Here is a 21,484-nt window from a genome sequence, read left to right as displayed (position 1 = left end):
AACTTGAACTTGTATATGAGCAGTTGATGGTGTGTTCCACAATCAGCTCCTGGTCTTGTTTTGGCTGAGCTTCTCCGTAACCTCTTGCCACAGATGTAGTCAATCTGATTCCTGTGTACTCTGTGTGGCAATGTCCATGTGCATAGCTGCCATCTTGTGGTGCTGAGAAAAGGTATTCACAATGAATAAGTCATTGGTCTTACAAAATTCTATTATGTGATCTCCAGCATCATTTCTATCACTAATGCCATATTTTCCAACCACCAGTGATTCTTCTTTGTTTCCAACTTTTGCATTCCAATCACCAGTGACAATTAACACATCTTGATGGCATGTTCAATTTCAGACTGCAGAATTTGGTAAAAATCTTCAATTTCCTCATCTTTGGCTTTAGTGGTTGATGCATAAATTTGAATAATAGTGTTAACTGGTCATCCTCATAGGTGGATGGATATTATCCTATTACTGACAGCACTGTACTTCAGGATAGATCTTGATGCATTCTTTGTAATGAATGCCATGCCATTCTTCTTCAATTTCTCATTCCTGGCAAAAGAGATTATATGATCAGCTGATTCTAAATGGCCAAAACAGTCCATTTCAGCTCACTAATGCCTAGGAAATCAATCTTTATGCACTCCATTTCATTTTTGACAACTCTGAATTTTCCTAGGTTCATTTTTTGTACATTCCATGTTCCAATTATTAATGGATGTTTGCAGCTCTTTCTTCCTATTTTGAGTTGTGCCACATTAGCTAATGGGGGTGCTGAAAGCTTTACTCTGTCCACATCATTAAGGTCAGCTCTACTCTAGGGAGGCAGCTCTTCTCTAGTCGTATTTTCAGTGCTTTCTGACCTGAGGGGCTCATCTTCTGGCACTGTATCAGACAATGTTTCAGGGCTATTCATAAAGTTTTCCAGTAATATATCAGACAGTGGTTCAATGTTGTTCATAAAGTTTTCACTGGCTAATTCTTTGAGAAATGGATGGCCTCTTCGTTCTTCTGCATCTGTCTTAGTCTGGCAGCCCCACTGAAACCTGTCCACCATGAGTTAAACTGCTGGCATTAGAAACACCAGTGGCATAGCCTCCAGTGGCATAGCAACAGTCAAGCCATCACAGAAAAACAAACTGACAGACAAATCTGTCTCTCTTAGCTGTTCCAAACTGCTCTGCTCACTTACCCAGCCTACCTCCAAGGTGCAAACTCCTGTCTTCTGCTACTCCCAGGGCTAGCTCACCGTGGCCTGCCTCCATGCACACAAGCTCCTACTTTCTGCTGCTCCTGGGGCTGGTCACCACAGCCTGCCTCTACACACACAAATTGCTAAGAATTATCAGTTGTTCTTGTGAATAAAACTTAATATATAACTATGGAAGAGGAGAATTGCATCTCACTATTTGATAGTGATGCTGCATTTTAAAATTATGTAATTAACATGTATTACTTGATGTTTGCAATTTGCTTTTTATATTTTGGAGCTAAAATGTTTTCATCTCACACCCTTAAACTTTATTCTTAAACATTTTCATAAACCCTTGAAAAGACTCTGGGACCTAGCCACAGTATCTAAACTGCCTCCTCCGCCTCTCGGGGAACTGTGGGCTGCCATGGGCTCTAAAGGAGCTTTATATTAAAAGAAAGAATACTATTCTCATAAATATTCATCTCTAGACAAAGGTTTTTCACTCTGAAAGTAGAACAATCAGATCTCATAAGTAGGAACCATTGGGTATGAGAAAGGGAAGCTATTGAATGTCCCAAATTACAATTTTAATACTTTGAATGGACTTTTGCTGCTGGTCATTACTAAAAAATGTCTTTCCAGATTCTGTTTATTAGATAGAAATTATGTGAAGTTAGTGCAGTCATTGGTTTGCAAGATTTTATTGTGAAAGCCTTGGTCACAATTAACATTCCCCCATCATCCTACTCAAACTATCCATTTACTTAAGAGATCATATTTTCCCAATAGATAAAACACAAAATACCTAGTAGATCCACAACATGAATATTTTAAATTCACAATAATATATAGTAGGGAAGTGTGCAAGCCTTCAAGATTCCTATAGCATTATGAATGTCAGTTATCCTGACCACAGCCATTCCCCTGGCCTGTCTGCTGCCTTTCTATCTGAAGTTCAGTGTCCAGAATGAAAGTCAGTGATGGAGGGGAGAGGAAGAAGCACTCTTGAGGATTTGAATTCTGGAAACTCCCTATCTTAAATATGCAAATTATTTATTGGTGTTACAATAGTTTCCCAAAACTAGACATTTCTATTCCCACCACTGGTTCTTATTTGACTTTGTTCATGAAGAGTCTTAAAAAATTAATTTTTCATTGTCCAAACAGAACTGGTTACTGTAAGGTCTCACAATAACACATCTCTTATTACTGTGACCAATGTACTCCTATTTACAGAACAGACTTAGACATTCTCCCAATAAATAGCAAATATAGAGGCTTTTGCTGCTAGCTTGATGAATATTGAAATAAATTTAAGCACAATAGATACTTCTAAATGAGAATGTTTGGATGTCTAAGTTACAGAAACAGGCTTGCATTTAATATATTACATTTAAGTGAATGTTTTCTCACTCAAGGACTATTAAAAAATAACTAAAACTACCTTGAAAAGCCATTGATTTTTGATCCATTCATAAGGATTTGAACATGGATTTTACGTGTGTTGTCAATAATGCCTTTAGTTATGAGATGCTACATACCACCATCAAAGAAGGTAAGTATTTGGGGAGAGTAAAGTGCTAAGCAGCATATTGAATATTCTATGGATATTGGCAAAGCTACTAGCTTTCCGGATGATACTTTGGAAAGTCCTTTGCATTTCCTCTAGCGGTGCACAGAAAGAAAGCCTCTGATTCCTTAAGATTGTAATATAAAGGTGGAGGCTGGATCTGGAAGGTTTTATTCAACTTAAAAAATGAATAGCGAGCTGATTTTTGGAAAATAAAGAAAAAATTACTCTGTGATAAACTTTCATCCACCCTTGTGTCCACAATGGGTTCTACCCCGAACCACCAGGATCAGCTTTCCTCACACAGCCTCTAGAGGAGGGAGGTGCCTTCTTCATCCTAAAGTTGAGAGTCATCATCCTCCAAGAGTAGAGGACTGGGAGAGACCCAGAGGAGCTTTACTGTTGAAATCCTTCATCAATAGGAAATAAGTTACAGGTCTACAACCAAAACAACTTCATGCCCATTTAAGAACTTAAAAAAAGAAGAAAAGAAAATCTCAAATGATCATTTTTGACAAGTTCAGCTTTCTGATGTTTGAGTATTGAGGAAGACAAAACCAAACCAAACTCACCGAGTTTGAATTGACTGAATTCTGACTCATAGTGATGCCCATTAGGTTTCCAAAACTGTAAATCATTACAAAAGCAGACTGCCTTGTCTTTCTTCCATGGACACTTTCTTCCATGGACCAGCTGGTGGGTTCAAACCACCAATCTTTTGGTTAGCAACCAAATGCCTTAACCACTGAACCACCAGAACTCCTACTGAGCTAGACAAGGAGATAAATTTATTTAATCTCTATCAACAGCCAGATCAGATAACAACAGACAGGCCAAAATTATCCCCAGCTGGAATCTCACTTATGCCTCTGCTGCCATCACACAAACTCAAATTGCTCCACAATTACATGTTTCGCTGGGGAGGCAGCTGCGGACATACTTTAAATAAGAAAGCTGATGATTTGGCCACACCTTAGGGCAGAGGATGACAACCCAATACATGTTTCTGCAAACATAGTCTGTGGACTACCAGCATCAGACTCACTTGAGCTACTAAATTAACAATACAGATCCCTGTTGTTAGGTTGTTAGGTGCCTGGTCCTGTGCCATCCTTACCATCCTTGCTATGCTTGAACCCATCATTACAGTCACTGTGTCAGTCCATATAATTGAAGGTATTCCCTTTTTTGCTGACCCTCTATTTCACCAAGCATGATATCCTTCTCCAGACAGTGGTGCCTTCTGACAACATGACCAAAGTAGGTGAGACAATGTCTAGCCATTCTTGCTTCTAAGGAGCATTCTGGCTGTGCTTATTCCAGGATAGATTTCTTTGTCTTTCTGGCACTACATGGTATTTTCAGTATTCTTCACCAATACCCACAATTCAAAGGCATCAATTCTTCAGTCTTCTTTATTGATTGTCCAGCTTTTACATGTATATGAGGTGATTGAAAATACCATGGCTTGTGTTTGGCACACTTTAGTCTTCAACGTGATGTTTTTGCTCTTTAACACTTTAAAGAGGTCTTTTGCAACAGATTTTCCCAGTGCACCATGATGTCTGAATTCTTGACTGCTGCTTCCATAGATGTTGATTGTGGATCCAAGTAAAATGTAACCTTTGAAAACTTCAATCTTTTTTCTATTTGTTGTGATGTTGCTTTTTGGTCTAGTTGTTAGGATCTTTGCTTTCTTTATGTTGAGGTATGATCCATACTGAAGACATTAGTCTTTGACCTTCATCAAAGATGACTAGTGCTTCTAGTCATCTTCACTTTCAGCAAGGAAGATTGGGTCATCTGCATATTGCAGGTTGTTACTGAGTCTTCCTCTAATCCTAATACCTTGTTCTTTCTACAGTCCAACTTCCTGGATTATTTGCTCAGCATACAGATTGAATAAGTATGGTGAAAGGACTACCCCACAACCCTGATGCTCACCCTTCCAGATTTTAAGCCAGGCCGTATCCCCTTGTTCTGTTCAAATGACAATCTCCTGGTCTACATACAGGTCCCTCATGAGCACAATTAAGTGTTCTGGAATTCCCATTCTTCACAATGTTATCCAAAATTTTTTATGATCCACACACTCAAATGCCTTTGCATACTCAAAAAAACACAGGTAGACATCTTTCAGGTATTCTTTGCTATAAACCAAGATCCATCTGACACCAGCAATGATATCACTTGTTCTATATCCTCTTTTGAAGCCAGCTTGTGTTTATGGAAGTTCTCTGTCAATATACTGCTGCAACAATTTTTAAATTATCTTCAGTAAAATTTTACATGCATATAATATTAATCCACCACTCGGTTGTCAGTTTGTCATACTGTGGTGGCTTGTGTGTTGCTGTGAGGCTACAGGCTATGCCACCAGTCTCTCAAATACCTGCAGGGTCACCCATGGTTGACAGGTTTCAGCAGAGCTTCCAGACTAAGACAGACTTGGAAGAAGGAAGGTGCCATCCACTTCTCAAAGAATTGGCCAGTGAAAACCTTATGAATAGCAGTGAAAGACTGTCTAATATATTACTGGAAAATTTTATGAATAGCTCTGAAACATTCATTGTCTGATATAGTGCCAGAAGATGAGCCCTTCAGGTTGGAAGCACTCAAAATATAACTGGGGAAGAACTGCGTCTTCAAAGTAGAGTTGACCTTAATGATGTGGATGAAGTTAAGCTTTTAGGAGCTCCATTTACTGATGTGGCATGACTCAAAATGGAAAATGGGAAGAAAAAGCTGCAAAGATTCACTAGTGATCAGAACATGAAATGCACAAAACATGAATCTAGGAAAATTGGAAGTTGTCAAAAATGAAATGGAATGCATAAAGATCACTATCCTAGGCATTAGTGAGCTGAAATGAAATGGTTTTGGCCATTTTGAATCAGACAACCATATGATCTGCTACACCGGGAATGACAAACTGAAGAGGAATGGTGTGGCATTCATCGTCATAAAGAATGTTTCAAGATCTGTCCTGAAGTATAACACTGTCAGTGATAGGACAATATCCATACACCTACAAGGAAGACCAGTTAATACTACTATTATTGAAATTTACACACCAACCACTAAAGTCAAAGGTGATGAAGAATTGAAGAATCCTACCAGCATCTGCAGTCTGAAATTGACCAAACATGCAATCAAGATGTGTTGATTAACACTGGTGATAGGAATGCAAAAATTGGAAACAAAGAAGAGTTACCAGTAGTTGGAAAATATGGCCTTGGTGATAGAACGAATGCTGAGATTGCATGGTAGAATTTTGACAGACCAATGACTTATTCATTGCAAATACCGTTTTTCAACAACATATGTAATGGCTATATACATGGACTTCACCAGATGGAATACACAGGAATCAGATTGCCTACATCTGCAACAAGAGGCAATGGAGAAACTCAATATCTTTGGCCAAAACAAGGCCAGGAGCTGATTGTGGAACAGACCATTAACTACTCATATGCAAGTTCAAGTTGAAGCTGAAGACAATTAAAACAAGTCCACAAGAGCCAAAATATGACCTTGATAATATCACTCCTGAATTTAGAGACCATTTAAAGAATACATTTGATGCATTGAACACCAATAACAGAAAACCAGAGGAATTGTGGGATGACATCAAGAACATCATCCATGAAGAAAGCAAGGAATCATTAAAAAGAGAAGAAAGAAAGAAAGAAAATAGCAAAATGGATGTCAGAAGAGACTCTGAAACTTGCCTTTAAGTGGAGAATAGCTAAAGCAAATGGAAAAAAATGACAAGATAAAAGAGCTGAACAGAAGATTTCAAAGAGCAGCTTGAGAAGACAAAATAAAGTGAAGACCTGGGTTTGGAAAACCAAAAGAGAAGAGCATACTAGTCATTTCCCAAGCTGAAAGAATTGAAGAAAACATTCAAGCCTGTAGTTGTGATATTGAAAGATTCTATGGGCAATATATTGAATGATGCGGGAAACATCAAAAGAAGACGGAAGGAGTATACGAAGTCACTGTACCAAAAAGAATTGGTAGATGATCATCCATTTCAGGAGGTGGCATGTGATCCAAAACTGACAGTATTTAAGGAAGAAGTTAAAGCTGCACTGAAGGAATTGACAAAAAAAAAAAAGAGAAAACATCTGGGAATTGATGGAATACCCATTGAGATGTTTCAACAAACAGATGCCACACTGGAGGCACTCACTCATCTATGCCAAGAAATTTGTAAGACAGCTACCTGGCCAACTGACTGGAAAACATCCATATTTGTACCCATTCCAAAGAAAGGTGATCCCACAGAATGTGGAAAATATCACACACAAGTAAAATCTTGCTGAAGATAATTCAAAAACAGACTCAGAAGAGGAAGAGGCCATCAACTTCTTAAAGAATTGGTCAGTGAAAACCTTATGAATAGCAGTGAAACACTGTCTTATATATTACTGAAAAATAGCCCTGAAACATTACCTGGTATAGTGCCAGAATATGAGCCCCTCTGGTTGGAAGTCACTTAAAATATGGCTAAGAAAGTCTTAGTCTGCAAGCTCTGCTGAAACCTGTCCACCATGGGTAACCCTGTTGGCACTTGAAACACTGGTGACATAAAATAAAATGAACCCTCCTGTGTTCACTACCAATAAAAGAATCACAAGAGTAAAGACTGACAGGCTTAATTATGTTACAATTGGTGTACAATAATAAATAAAAAAAATAAAAGCAAATTTTATATGAGATCATGACAAACAAGCTCAAGGAATTGAAAGCTATAACATACAGAGTTTCAAGATCTAATCCTAAGTACAATGCTGTCAGTGATAGGATAATATCCATATGTCTACAAGGGAGACTAGTTAATACTACTATTATTCAAATTCACACATCAACCACTAAAGCCAAAGATGAAGAAATTAAATATTTTTACCAACTTCTGCTTTCTGAAATTGACCAAACATGCAATCAAAATGTATTGATTATTACTAGTGATTGGAATGCAAAAGTTGAAAACGAAGAAGAATCATCAGCAGTAGTTGGAAAATACGGCCTTGGTGATAAAAATGATGCCAGAGATCACATGGTAGAATTTTGCAAGACCAATGGCTTACTCATTGCAAATATCTTTTTTCAACAACATAAATGGAGGCTATACATGTGGACCTAGACAAACGGAATACACAGAAATCAAATTGACTACATCTTTGGAAACAGGCAATGGAGAAGCTCAATATTTTCAATCAAAACAGGGCCAGGAGCAGACTGTGGGAAAGACTATCAATTGCTCATATGCAAGTTCAAGACGAAGCTGAAGATAATTAAAACAAGTCCACAAGAGCCAAAATATATCCCACCTGAATTTAGAGATTATCTGAAGAATAGATTTGATGCATTGTACACCAGTGACTGAAAACCAGAAGAGTAGTGGGATGACATCAAGACCATCATAACAAGAAAGCAAAAGCTCATTAAAAAGCCAGGAAAGGAAGAAAAGACCAAAATCCAAAATGGATGTCAGAAGAAACTCTGAAATTTGCTCTTGAATGGAGAATAACTAAAGCAAATGGAAGAAATCATAAGATAAAATAGCTGAATGGCAGATTTCAAATGGCAGCTTGAGAAGACAAAGTAAAGTATTATAATGAAATGTTCAAAGATCTGGAGTTAGAAAACCAGAAGAGAAGAACATACTCAGAATTTCTCAGGCTGAAATAACTGAAGAAAAAATTCAAGCCTTGAATTGCAATATTGAAGGATTCTGTGAGCAAAATATTGAATGATGCCAGAAGCACAAAAGCAGATGGAAGGAGTAAACAGTCACTCTATGGCACATAACAACAACGTACCAAAATGAATTGGTCAATGTTCAACTATTTCGGAAGGTAGCATATGATCAAGAACCAATGATATTGAAGGAAGAAGCCGAAGCTGCACTGAAGGAATTGGCAAAAAACAAGGATCCAGGAATTGGCAAAATACCCACTGAGATGTTTCAACAAACTGATGCAGTGCTGGAGGCACTTACTCGTTTATGCCAAGGAATTTGGAAGATACCTACCTGGCCAACTGATTAGAAGAGATTCATATTTGTGTCCATTCTAAATAAAGATAATCCAACAGAATGGGGAAATTATCAGACAGTATCATTAATATCACATGCAAGTAAAATCTTGCTGAATAAAATTCAAAAATGATTGCAGCAGTATATTGACAAGAAACTGGCAGAAATTCATGCTGGATTCAGAAGATGACATGGAACATGGGACATCATTGCTGATGTCAGATGGATATTGGCTGCAAGCAAAGAATACCAGAAAGATGTTTGTCTGTGTTTCATTGACTATACAAAGGCATTTGAATGTGTCAATCATAACAAATTACAGATAACATTGTGAAAAATGGGAATTCCATGCTATCAGCACTAAAGAGTAATGTAGAGTCTGCAAAACCCTCATAATATGGATGAATTTGAAGGACATTATGCTGAGTGAAATAAGTCAATCACTGAAGGACAAATACAATATTAGTTTGTTGTGGAGGATCAAGGAAAAGTTTATATATGGAGAAACTTTCTTTGTTGGTTGCCAGGTATAGGAGGGGAGAGGAGGGAACACTGCAAAAAAAAAAAATGCATTGACTCATGTCACTTTAGTTTTGTGTATTTCACTGTACTTAAATGAATGCATCTAAATAAAAAGAAGAAGAAGAAGAATTCCAGAACACTTAACTGTGCTCATGAAGAACCTGCACATAGATCAGGAGGCTGTCATTTGAACAGAACAGGGGCATATTGCATGCTTTAAAATCAGGAAAGGTGTGTGTCTGGGTTGTATCCTTTCACCATACTTACAAAATCTGTATGCTGAGCAAATAATCCAAGAACTTGGAGTATATGAAGAAGAAGGTGACATCAGGATTGGAGGAAGACTCATTAACAACCTACAATATGCAGATGACACAACCTTCCTTGCTGAAAGTGAAGATAACTGGAAGCACTTACTGATGAAGATCAAAGACTGCAGTCTTCAGTATGGATTACACCTCAACATAAAGAAAACAAAAATCCTCACAATGGGACCAATAAGCATCATCACAATAAATGGAGAAAAGATCAAAGTTGTAAGACTTTCATTTTACTTGAATCCACAATCAACACTCATGGAAGCAGCAGTCAAAAAATCAGATATTGTATTGTACTCAAAAACTACTCACTGCCATCAAGTCAGATCTGACTCATAGAGACCCCTCCTTGGGTTTCCGATGGGTATCTCTGCAGAAGTAGATTGTCCAAACTTCCTTCCGAGGAGTGGCTGGTGGGTTTGAGCCACCAGCCTTCTGGTTAGCAGTCAAATGCCTTAAGCACTATGCCACTAGGTGCCATCAATTCGGTTTTGACTCAGCAAACTCAGGTACAACAGAAGCAAACACTGCCTGGTCTTCTGTCATCTTCACAATCCTTACCATGTTTGAGCCCAGTTTTGTAGCCACTGTGTCAATGCACTTTATTGATGGTCTTCCTTTTTTTCCCTGACCCGCTACTTTACCAAACATGACGTCCTTCTCCAGGGACTCTTCTTTCCTAATAACATGTCCAAAGTACATTAAGATGAAGTCTCAACATCCTAGCTTCCAAGGAGCATTCTGGTTGTATTTCTTCCAAGACAGATTTGTTCACTCTTCTGGCAGTACATTGTACATTCGTTATTCTTCATCAACACCATAATTCAAAAGCATCAATTCTCTGATCTTCCTTACTCATCGTTCAATATTCACATGCACATGAGGTGATTGAAAATAACCATGGCTTAGTCCAAAGTGACATCTTTACTTTTTACCATTTTAAGGAGGTCTTTTGCAGTACATTCGCTGAATATAATACATCATTTTATTTCTTGACTTATGCTACATTGGGAGTTGCTTGTGGATCCAAGTAAAACGAAATCTTGACAATCACAATATTTTGCATTTATCATGATGTTGCTTATTGTTGTGAGGATTTTTGTTTTCTTTTTGTTGTGGTGTAATCCATACTGAAGGCTGTAGTCTTAGATTTTCATCAGTAAGGATACCAATAATAACACCAAAAATAATGAATGCACAAAAAATAAATTTGATGTCTCAAGTAGTTCACAGGCTATGGGAAATAGGGACTTTTCAGAAAGGGCAGAGTGTATTACTTGTAAGATCCTCAAGAGCAGGAACCTTCTTCATTCTTGCCCTTTGATATATCCCCAACCCATGGCAGGTACCCTGCCACAGAGTTGGCACTTCAAAAGCATCTGCTGCGTTGACAGACACAATGTATATTACTGGGTTTTCCCAGGTCAGATAGCCCATGTGAACTAGTAGATTCAAAATAGCACGACTCATTCCTGTCTCTCTGCTTCTGCTCAGACTGCCAAGTTTTCTGGTTATTTCCATGACCTCCTGGCAATAGCTGACCACTTATTTTGTTGATTTTTCACTGTTTTTGTCAACCTCACCCTTTGGCATCTGCTGCCCAAAGGGTTCCTTGTTACGTGCCTGGCACCTCACAGAGGACATTGACCCTTGCTGTCCAGAGCACAAAGGTCCATCCAGCTGCCAAACCAGAGCCCCTCTCTGCACTCACTGAAGTGTCCTGTGACTCACAAGGTCAGCAAGACCCCAGAGAGCAGTTGCCTTTGCTCTAGCCCTTCCCTCAGGATAGGCCTACAGCCCTTGCCTCAGCGTTCAACCGCAAGCTTGCCCTTCTCCTTCCTGGCCTGCCTACAAAAACCACTTCCTCATTCTTTTTCAGACTGAGCAGAGCAAAACACAACCTCTGCAAAGAAACTCCTAGTAGTGCTACTCACCAGTTCTTCAGAAAGGCCCGGCCCACAGTGACCAGGCCCTGAGGGAGGTCCAGGAATCAGGTTATGCGAACAGGACCCACTCAACCAGCATTAAGGGTTAGTGAAAAAAAGACTTTAGGAAGCTTAAAGGAGGAGGCCCTAGAGGAAAACAGTAGGAGAAAAAGCAAGAATGAAGAAGGAGAAACAAACCCTGGAAAGTCTGTGATGCGCCAGATTCTACACATGTTAACTAATTTATCCTCAAAAACACTTCAAGGAAAATTGAAATCCCATTTTTGAGTTGAGAAAACTGTGGTTATGCAGTTTATGTATTGTGTCATAGAGAATGTGTTTAGATGTGCAGCAACTGTGGGCTTCCTAAACAAAAACTCCCAGAACTCATCACAGCTGGAGAACAGCTGGCCATTTGTTGAGGGTAAGAAGGCTTGTACTTGCCACATTTACAGCAAGAAGGAGCAAAGCAAATATTGGTCTTCTGTGGGCAGCCTGGAGACCCTGAGGACAGAAGAAGGGCTGAGCTGAGCTAATATGTCCAATTCCTCCCCAAACTTACCAGATGATAAGCTAGAAAGGCATCGGGGGAAGAGAGTCTCCTACGTGCAAGGAAGCATCAAGAACGGTAACCAAGTGTCCTTATCTCCAACAATATTTCCCAATTGTTTGTTCCCTTAACCTGGAGCCTTCCCAACAAGTCTGCTGACAGTGAGGGCATTGCTGTGCCTCACAGGATGGAGGTCAGTGGTCCAACAGAACAGCTCTGCTCAGCCTCCCGGAGGCTGCTTCCCTATAAGTAAGGGACACATCTCTGGATCAGCAGAACCTGCTGATGAGCAATGGAGAGTTAGCCACAGAAGACTCAAAAATGGATGACGGGCAGTAAGTGAATTCAGCTAGCTCCAAACCTGAGCTCTCTCCACAGCTAAAAATTCACCCTGTTGTATTTCCTGTCCCAAATTATATCCATCCCTGTTAACTGCTATGGAAGCTCTGGTGGTGTAGTGCCTAAGGCATTTGACTGTTAACCAGAAGGCTGGTGGCTCAAACCCACCAGCCACTGCTTGGAAGGAAGGTTGGGCAATCTACTTCCATAGTGATACCACCTTGGAAACCCAAGGAGGGGTTGCTATGAGTTGGGTCTGACTCAACGGCAGTGAGTTTGGATTTTTTTTGGTTTGTTATCTGCTATAGAACATCAGAAGTTCAGCCAGGAAATTAAATAGCTAAAGGTAAAAAGCCAACAAAATAGATACACTCTCCCTTCCCAGTTTATGTTATTTTTATAAGGAGAATACCAGGTATCTTTTATTATGCATGTAAAGCAGCCCCAATAAAACCTGGCAGGCACACAGGTACATTAACACCAAAGGGTTCATGTTGCCCACAGACGCAGCCTTATATTGGCAGCCTTGATATCCAAAATGATGTGTATTCTGTAGCCTAAATCTGAATTTAAAACCCTTCTCATTATCGTGTTTGCAGGGAGAAATTAAAACTCAGAGATGAAATATTGCCTTAAAGAGAAATGAAGTCCTAATGCATACTACAACATGGGTGAATCTTAAAATCATTATGCTGAATGAACTAAGTCAGTTGCAAAAGGACAAATATTGTACAATATCTCTTATGTGCAACAGGCAAACATATAGAAACCAGAACTTATTAGTGGTTACCGGGGGTGGGAAGAAAAGGAAAGGGGAGTTATTTTAGGGGGCACTGAGATTATGTTAATAGTGGTGGAACAAGTCTGAAAAGGATAGTGGCAATGGTTGTACAACATGAAGATTATAATCATTTTGTTATTTATATTTTTTACCACAATAAAAAAAGATAGTTGAAATCATTTTGTGCTTGTCAGTTAAAGTATGAATAAACCAAATTTCAACAATTTTGAAAGTAAAGCCTCAATTTCCCATCTACAATTCCTTCTTGCTCAAACCTAGCCAAAGCGTCCCCCTTGGGGAAGGTACTACCGTCTGGGCCATCTTTGTCTTCTGCAGAGAAGAGTGCAGCAACTTACACCCTTGACTCTTGACTTAGAATTGACTTTTACATGTCCTTTATAAAGAGTCCCAAGTATTAATACAATATTATCACAGCCCTGACCACAATCACACCAAATTTTAACAGCAAGGTATTTGCCAAGGGCACAGGAAAAAGGAAGGAGAGATGACCCCATGGGTGGGGAGCACAGGGCATTTGTAGGGCAGTAATACTGTGCTGTAGGGTACAGTAACAGTGAACACACGATGTTGATGCAAAAGTCCAAACCCACAGGACTAGCACACAATCAGCAACCCCTAATGTAAATCCTTATGGACATTAATTAATAATAACATATCAATATTGGTTCATCAATTTTGACAAGTGCACCACAGCAATGTAAGATGCTACTAATGGGAGTGATTATGTATTGTGGGGAGAGCAGCTGTATAGGAACAACCTGTACTTTCTGCATAATTTTTCTGTAAATCTAAAACAGCTCTAAAAAAATCTATTTAAAACAAAACAAACAGGCAAACAAACCAAGCTGTGTCCCCTGGCCTCTAGAATAGATACCCAGTGCCCAAGACTCAGGGTGACACTGACCCTAGCACAGCCTCAGAGGTTTCTGAGGAAAGAAGGGGAAATGACTTAAAAGACTTAAAAGCGGCATGTTTCCGCACATGTTAGAAAGGTCTCATTCTGTTTCATCTTTGCTTGGAATAACACCACACCACCTGCAGCTATGTAGTTCAAGGTTAAACTGCAACAGTCAACTCCCTAAGACCCATTCTTTCACTGGGTTATATAATGCCTACTGTCTTACTCGAAACACTTTGATAAATAAATTATAAATCTGAGATATACTGACCCACCCAAGGAAGATTCCATGGGGCACAGCGTGATAAAGAGTGAAAGTTATCCACCACCTAGAGAAGACCACCCACACAGCCAAGACATGAAAGAAAAACGCATAGGGCTACCACAGCTGAACGTCACTCTCCTGGGCACATCAGATGGCCCCATCACTCTGTGTGTATTTCCCCCCAAGATTCCTCTCCTTACCACTGCTGTTGTCCCTATTTGAGTTCTGAACCAGTTCTGAGAAAGGACGAAAGAGTAGACAGAAGAGCCTCCAAAATTTGACTCTTTTTACTGACAAAGCTGATGATGGAAGAATGTACCTTAGGTGGCAAATGAGTTTCCTAATTCTGAATGCCAGAGCTCGACAGACTTGCCCCAGGGTCAGCAAGTATCGCGCCATAAGCCTCCCCACGTGGGGCCCCGCTTGAAGAATATAGGGCAAGAGATGCAGAACAGAAGCTGCTTCCTGTCCACAGCCTGGCCCCAAAAGAAGCAAGGGGCTGAGCACTGAAACCAATAAAGTCCCTCCACCTCTTCCCCAGGACTGGATAGTGAGGGGCTAAAGATTCCAGGGAATTGACTCAATGACAGTGAGTTTGGTTTGGTTTTGGAGAGTGTCCAGGAGCATCTAAATGGAAGAAAACATCAGGAATGGGGACCGCAAAAATGGCGAGGCGGCCACATGTTCTGACCTCCTCTAACCCCACAAGAGGAAGACAGGATTACCAGCAGTAACCCAAGGCCTATTCCTATAAGGCCAGACATGCTGCCTCCCTCCAGCCCTTTCACCAACCGTTCCTCCCAAAGCACCCACCACCTCTCTCCTGGGTTCGATAATTCACTGCAGTGGCCACACAGAACTCGAGATTACAGGGTTTATTAGGGAAGCACCAGACTACAATTCAAATTCAGGAAAAAAGTTCAGTCTCTCTCCCAGCCCACCATCCCTCAGCCAACAGTCTCTCACAGTCTCTTTCCCAGCAGTGCTGGTCCCTCGGTGTCTCACTCAGCAATGTATGTCTCTTGCATCTCTTTTCCAGCAATGTGTGTCTCAGGAGCCTGTGTCTCTTTCAGGGGTGCATCTTCCTCAACCAGCAGTCAGAGAGAGTTCTGCCTCTAGGAGGCCTCCTTTTGAGCCAGGCAGGGTGGTCAAACTAGCCAATCATAGCATCAGAACTCTAAGTACGTGAGAGAGAGTGGGAACCTCCCAGAACATTGTTTTGTGCCACGCCCAACAGAAATACTCCAGATGGACAACTTCAGCAATCAGGAGCTCCTTGGTTGCTCATAGAAAATCCCACCTTGGAAGAACAGACAACAAATATGAACCCTTTTGCATATATAGTACTGAGTTGTAAGTGAAGACAAACATGGGTATATGGATGGATAGATAGGTGGACAAGCTTAACGATTAGGTATGTCTATGAAATGGGGAGTGTATCCAAGATCATATATAGGGTTGGCAGACAATGGTCCTATAAGTTTATGTGAATGATCAGAATTCCCAGGTGTATAGGAGAGCTGACAAGGGGCAAGGTTGTGGTCACTGTTTGGTCACAGCCAGCTACCCAGAAGGACTGAGTAGTTGAACCTGAGGGCTTGGGACCATAGTCGCAGGGGACATTAAGCTCAATTGGCATAACATATTATACAAAACATTGTTCCACCTCCTACTTTGGCGAGTAGCGACTGGGATCTTAAAAACTAGCAAGCTGCCATCTAGATGCAACGATGGGTCTCTCCTCGTCAAGAGCAAAGAAGAAAGAAGAAAACCAAAATTCATGGAAACAATCAGTCCTACTGACTGGTACACCATCTGATCTGCAACCTATACAACTATGAGACCAGAAGAACTAGATGGTGCCTGGCTATCACTGTCATCCACTTGGAAGGGATGTAGGAGATCCTGGATAGAGAGGGAGAACAATGTGGAACAAAACTCAAAATCATTTGGAGGAAAAAAAAAAAAAAAGAAGGTGGGGACCAGGTTTGCTGGTGGAGTCTGGTGGAACCACTGAGACTATGGCCCCTAGCTGCCCTTCAGGTCTGGAATTGAACCCACACCTGTGGTTTCCAGCCAAACAATGTACAGGCATGTGAGTTAAACATTTACCTTAAGTAGACACACGCCCTGGAGAGAACAATCATGGGAGAAGGAAGGGCTGCTTATGCACAAGGAGACAGCTCAGGGTGCAGGAGAGTATGGAGGGATGGACACTGGGAAGAGGTAACTATGGGGAGAAAGTGGGAGGGGAGCTATTGCATTGTGAACTGTGGTCAATGACATGAGACAAAGTATATGTGAACTGCTGTATGGAAAGTGAATTCACTCTGTAAATCTTCACCCAAATCACAATAAGTAAAATAAAATAAAAAAAGAAAAAGAAAGAAAATCCCACCTTGGAGTTTACAAAGACTTATGGGTAGAAAAGCCACACTAAGTAATTTACTACACTGCAGGGACCAAATGGCACTCTTAAAAATAAGCAATTCTTGTTTATTTCTAGCAACTATACTGCAGTTTTGTTGTTATCCAGTTCTTCATTATTGCAAAGAATTTCTTCCTTTTCAAGTGGGAATGAGTGGGATAGTTGGACAGAGGTCAAAACTTTTGAGTACTACTGGTTTTGAGTCCTTATAGGTTGGGCCAAAGAACATGGGGTCAGAGCCCTGATCCATCCCATAGTCATAATAGAACATTTACACCAGAATTGTCCAGCATCTGTTTAAAAGAAAGGAGGAGGTCCTTATAGCATATAGTAGGTGATCAGTCATTGCTTGTTGAATGAATAAATGAATGAGTGTATGAAAATCTCATGCACTAAAAGAAAGAGACAAAAGGAAGGGCTTGCTAATTTCCTCTTGAACTTTCTTGCAACTAGCTTTTGCTCATGCATTTTCCTCCTTTTCCAGCTCTATTGTCAATTTGGGGCCCTGTTCAAATGCCACTTCCATTACAAAGCCTTTTGCACCCCCTGCAATAATCTCTCCCAGTTCTGAATTCTCCAAGCACTTTATTTAGACATTTATTGTAACATGCTGTGCTTACTAATTTCTATGAAGGACTCCTAGTAGCACAGTGGTTAAGAATTCAGCTGCTAACAGAAAGATTGGCATTTCAAACCCAGAAGTCACTCCATGGGAGAAAGATATGGCAGTGTGCGTCCATAAAGATTTATAACCTTGGAAACCCTACAGAGCTGTTCTAGTCTGTCTTATGGGGTCACTATGAGCCAAACAGAATCACCTTGATGGCAATGAATTTGGTTTTTGTGGTGTTTTGGGGTTTCTTTTGCTATGTTGTTAAACACATTTTTCTCTTTCTCTTTTACTAGGCTGTGAGCAATTTGGGGGCAGGTTCAGGTCTGACTGATCTTTGTCTCTCCATAGCATCCTGTAATGAATCATAGAGGGGGGAATAAACAAAACAAAACAAAACAAAAACAAAAACATGCAATTTACCTGTGCAAAGGCTCTGAGGAAAAAAGCTCCCACTGAAATTGCAGAGAAAACAAATTTACTCTAACCTTCCACACCCTCCATCAGAGAGATGTTATGGACCACAGGCCCCTGTTAAGGCATGCACCCCCCCTGGCAGTTCAACACCTGGGCATGATAGTGACCAGTTGAATCAATCAGACTCTCTTGGGAGTGGGAATTGTCTACAGAAACAGAAGTGGAGAGAGATTCAGCAAGCAAGGAGGCTGGCATGAGGGACAGTTGACCACAAAACCACTTTCACACATACAGCAGTTTCATCATTTCCCCAGGCCACAGCTCCTTCCCAGCCACGTTTCACACTTTCATTAGACTAGGAAATGATTGCATTCTCATTGGTCCCCAGACTCCAGGCTGGCCTCCCCTGACCAACTATCAGCCACACGGCAGAGTAAAGTTTCTAAAGTAACAGAAGTATATGTAAGGGGCAAGTCTCAAACTTGAGGATTAAAGGGCATATTTCTAGAGAGTCAGAGAAATCATGCTCCCCTCTCCCAATGCTGCCCTACCCCTCACACCCACCTCATGTATCTCCAGATCCCTGATGTTTTCTGGTGCCCGCATAACTCTGCTTGAGGAATGTAAGGCTATTGGGAACTGGAAAGGTTGGGTGAAGACTGAGGGAAGCCTTTGATACGAATCAGGAGAGGGCTAAGCACCACAGGATGGGGATCTGATTCCATTAAGAGGCCAGTAGGGTGCTGGCAGTCATATCAGAGCTTCACACACTGGGAATGCGTGGCAAAGATTCTCCAGGATGGCCTCCAAGTACAGGCTGATATCTCGGCTCTTTGACCCCACAGCATCTGCAGCCTCAGTGTCTGGAGTGGTCTGTTCCTTCTCCTGGAGGTGACTATCTTCTGACTGCTGTGGAAAGGAAGCTAGAGACGAGCCTGCAGAGTCATTCCCATCTGATTCAGTGGGGGGCTGCATGAGCAGCTCCCTTAAGTGCTGCAGCTGGGACTCCAGTTGCTTGTTGTGGTGTTGTGACCTTATCATGTCACTGCTTGGCTTCAAACTTTTTGATGGCTGCTATTGAACACATGCTGCAGTCCAAACATTTTGATTAAGACATGTAGGCCTTTTACAGTCTGCTTCTTTATCCACAACTCCAGGTTGTGGAAGCAGTTAAATGACTCAACAGCTCATCAAAAGATTAGAGGTTCAAGTCCACCCAGAGTGCCATCAGCCATTGAAAATCCTATGGAGGATTCAACTATAACATAGACAGGGTGGCCATGAGTCAAAGTTGACTTGACAGCAAGTTTTCTTCCTTTTTCTTTTTCTAACTAGAATATAAGCTCCAAATGCAGGAGTTTGTATTTGTTTTGAGCACAGCTCTATCTCAGTTTCTGGAACAGTGCTCGACACAGAGTAGATGCTCAGAAAATAATTATTGAATGAATACTTAAGTCTCTGCCTTCCTCCCCTATCAATCCCATGTCCCCACATTCCCCAACACCAGCCATACTGAGAATTTGCATTTGCTCTCAAATATCCATTCCCTTTTGAAGACCTCTCACTGCCATGAAGTTAATTCTGATTCACAGAGACTTCCATTGGGTTTCTGAGGCAGTAAACTGTTATGGAAATAGATTGCTCCATCTTCCTTCTGCAGAGCAACTAGTGGGTTTGAACTGCCAACCTTCTGGTAAGCAGGCAAATGTCTTAGGCACTATGCCACAGAGCTCCTTGAAGACCTGTTGTTGTTGTTGTCGTTATGTGCCGTCGAGTCAGACCCGACTCATAGCGACCTCTCCTTGGGTTTCCAAGGCAGGATCACTACGGAAGTAGATTGCCCCATCTTCCTTCCAAGAAGTGGCTGGTGGGTTTGAATCACCAGCCTTCTGGTTAGCAGTAAAGTGCCTTAGGCACTATGCTACCAGAGTTCCCCTTGAAGACCTAGGCATGTGCTATTTCTTGAGACTGTAAAACACTTTCTTATTCTATTCAATTAGCTTACTGCGAAGCCTTTCCTGGCTCCCAAATCTGGGAGAAATGACTCTCACATATGCTCCCAGAGCACCAGGTGGACATCACCTGGTGGTAGAAATGGTTACAATTTGTTGATAGGACAAGGTCTTTTTAAGTAATTTTTCAGACATTACCTCATTCATTCTCCTCAACCCTATGAGGCAGCCACTAATAATATCCTTAATATACGTATGGAAAAACTGAGGCTTGCCAGGTATGAGTAACTTGCCCATCACAAAGTAGTAAGAGGTATAGGTAGAATTGAAACCCTTATTATCTACCTCTATCTGGTACATTCTTAACTCAGGGTCTTTTTCTAATACACTGTTAGTTTTGTCTCTGGTATTAGCATAATGCTTGGCACACATTAAGCACTCAAAACCATTGAAAAATGAATAAATGAATGAGTAAAGGATAGTGTTAGGTCCTGAGCATAGAATGACGAGAAAGGAAAAGTCCACATCCACACCTCCAGAGTCATCCAGGAAGCTCACCACAGCCTTCTTCTCTTATTGCCCATCAACTAACCATGTGTGTCCTGGAGTGCATACATGAACCCATTCTGAAAATGCTATTTGGAAAGTACAGGTCTACAGATTTCCTAGTGTCAAACACACATGAAATGAATATCTGGGTTATGCTGACTACTTGAGTTCTTTGGAAGCAGAATGTTCTGAAAACTAATAAGGAGTTTTCCTTTATAATCAAAAAGAAAAAATTTGAGACCTGTTCCAGGAATCCCTCCCTCCTGCTCTCAGAGCTCGGAGTTCCCTCTCTGTGATTTGTGTTGCTGCCAGGTGCTGTCTGCTGTACTTCCACCTGGAACTCCTTTATCTCATCCTGAGAAGATTCCGCAAAATCTTCCCTTTAGTTCTAGATTTATCGTATCTACTAATGAAGTAGGGGAAACCTGGGAGTTTGGTGTGAGCAGAGAAGATAAGTTTCATGAGTCATTGGCAGGGTTCTAAATGTTTTCTGTTCTCCGTGCTTCTAGTTTCCTGTTTAAAAGTCTGAAAGAATATTGCTGTTGGGCACAGAGTACTTACTGAGCTCTGACTAAATACAAAATCATGATTAAATTAGTTCAGACTCTAATAAAAATGGTTTTAGAATAAAATCTTTTGGAAATAATGCAGGGTACTGAATATATTTTTCTCGGCAAACATGTGTGTTGTCCATGTCTTTTTGAGCCAGGTTTTACTCAGCAGTGTCCATCCTGAGGAAATTCAAGAAACTTATCTCCAAAGGCAAAAGTCTGATGATTACAGAAACCCCTCAGTGATAACATGTCTTTATAAAATATATCGTACGTTGGCCAGTGCTTTTTGTTTTAGCATATTTTCCCCCTCTTCTCCATTTAATTCTTCACACAAAAAAATTTAGTAACACATTTGAAATTGCAATCTTTCAAATGTAATTTTATGAAAGAGTTATCCTCAGTTTCCCTCTTTCTATCCTACCATGTCCCACGTATGGTGAGTCTGGTAGTGGAGTGATGGTCAAATTTGGGGATCATTTCCCTGAGCTTCTTGACATTCTCATGCCAGCTGACAACACTGACTAATAGTTCTTCAATTACAACTTTTCTCCAAT

The sequence above is a fragment of the Orycteropus afer genome, unplaced genomic scaffold (genome assembly GCF_000298275.1).
Source record: "Orycteropus afer afer isolate SDZICR_OR568_19922 unplaced genomic scaffold, OryAfe1.0 scaffold00017, whole genome shotgun sequence".
NCBI classification, from domain to species: domain Eukaryota; kingdom Metazoa; phylum Chordata; class Mammalia; order Tubulidentata; family Orycteropodidae; genus Orycteropus; species Orycteropus afer.
Note: the sequence above shows the minus strand (reverse complement) of the source record.